This window comes from Elgaria multicarinata, chromosome 5 (assembly GCF_023053635.1).
Source record: "Elgaria multicarinata webbii isolate HBS135686 ecotype San Diego chromosome 5, rElgMul1.1.pri, whole genome shotgun sequence".
NCBI classification, from domain to species: Eukaryota; Metazoa; Chordata; class Lepidosauria; order Squamata; family Anguidae; genus Elgaria; species Elgaria multicarinata.
In genome coordinates this window covers 8437787-8440003 of record NC_086175.1, presented here as the reverse complement: position 1 = coordinate 8440003, position 2217 = coordinate 8437787, and positions in this window count along the sequence as shown.

The following is a 2217-nucleotide window of genomic DNA, read 5'->3' as shown; positions in this document are numbered from 1 at the left end:
ATAGGCAGCCAATGCAAGTGGGCCAGAATCGGTCTTATATGCTCAAACCTCCCTGTTCCAGCTATCAATCTGGCCGCCGCATTTTGCACAAGCTGCAGCTTCCGGACCGTCTTCAAAGGCTGCCCCATGTAGAGGGCATTGCAGTAATCTAATTTGGAAGTTACCAAAGTTTGGACAACTGAAGCTAGGTTATCCCTAGCTTCAGATCCGTTGTGTCCCTTCCGAAATGTTACACTTGGACCCATGTCCCTTCCACAAGGGTTCCCTGCAAATTCAGTCTTCTCCCTAGTACACGCTAAAACCTTCTGAACCAAGCTAGAAGCAAAGTGTATTCTTAAGTACATGGGACACTTCTGGTGAAAAGGCACCTCTTCAGTCATTAATTGTCTCGTTCATCATGAATTAAGCGTATTACAAAGAACATGCGGTAGTTGTGCGTGATGCTCATGCAACCACGTTCCACATAGCAATCACACAGAAACATGCCCATGGAACCTCTCAGGAAAGAAGTGGGGGGGTGGGGTCACCTTTGCAGCAGGAAGACAACCAGTGGCCTCAGGGAGAGGATTTAAGAACTTCTTCACACACAGCAAGGGAAATGCCACTTGCTTTCCCCACCCCAAACCTGGCCATCTCCTTGCACACAGTTGCTCCTCCCTGGAATTTACAAAAAGCACCTGTCTGAGCTTCATTATACTTATTTCTACAATAATGAGTTTTGTGCTCTAACGTTAGGCTTTAGTTGCTTGGACAAGATTTGATAACCCCACAACAAAAGCTTTTAGAGGTCCTTCTGGGTGAGGCTTTCATTGCCCTGCCAGTCACACAGTTTTGCAGGGGTTGCAGACGCCTCGTAACTCTCCCATATTTTCCCTCCTCTTCTTCCGTCTTTTTTCTAACTGTGGAAAACCTGTAAAATGAAAAACATAGCTGCACAGTGCCTAACCGTCTCTTAGAGCTCCCTGCCTAGAAGCACCCAAGGGCAGTCTTGTGGAATAGGGGCAATAAATGGAGAATCAAATGTGCATTTATAATGACAGAATAAGGCTGCGATCTGGAACACACTGTAGAGTAAACCGCATTAAATATGATGAAATTTCTGGGTGAACATGCATAGGATTGCACTGTACAAGTTACTTATCAAAAGCCCTCTAGTGAGTTTGTGGTGTAGATGGAATTTGAAACTGACATTGAAGGCATGCAATGCAGCAGCTGGCCCTGGTAGACAACTCCAGCGGGCCTCTTTTCCCTCGAAGTTTTGACCTGGCAGCCCTACTTGGAACATGGAAGCAGAGAGGCAAGTAAGTCCACGCTAGATGCTTTCCAGCAAGTACTTCAGGATTGTGAATGGGTAGTGGGGACAAGTAGCTCTTCTCTTATAGCAGGTCCCATTTGGAACTCTGTGTGTGCCCATGCAGACACACGTGTGTGTAAAGGTATATGAAGAGAGACTAAAACAACTGGGCACGTTTAGCCTGGAGAAGAGAAGATTGAGGGGAGACATGAGAGCACTCTTCAAATACTTAAAAGGTTGTCACACAGAGGATCTCTTCTCGATCCTCCCAGAGTGCAGGACACGGAATAACGGGCTCAAGTTACAGGAAGCCAAAAACTTCCTGACTGTTAGAGCAGTACGACAATGGAATCAGTTACCTAGGGAGGTCGTGGGCTCTCCCACACTAGAGGCCTTCAAGAGGCAGCTGGACAACCATCTGCCAGGGATGCTTTAGGGTGGATTCCTGCATTGAGCGGGGGTTGGACTCGATGGCCTCATAGCCCCTTCCAACTCTCCTATTCTATGATTCTATGTGTGTATATAAAGGTCTGAGAGAAAACAAAGGCATGTAAAGAAGTGCTGGAGTAAAACATTCCTCTTGCAGGAGGGAACTTGATATCATCCTGTCCTCATGGATCCAAGCTTATGTCCCCTTTCCTTTTCTCTAAGTCCCGTATATACACACACATGCACACACATACATATACAACAGTTCCAAATGGGCTCCGCTGGCTGCTGGGTAGTTTTTGTTTTGCTGTGAGTTTTTAGGTTGCTTTGAAGATGATGGAGCAGAAGCAATGGGCCCTCCTTTTCTGAGAAGAGATTTTGGATGTCATGTGTGGTATGTTTCTAGGATAACAGAAAGTGAGATGTTCCCCACAATTGGGCGACTATAGACTTTTGCTCCCCTAACTCTATGTTCTTTCTTGCTGCAGGCATAC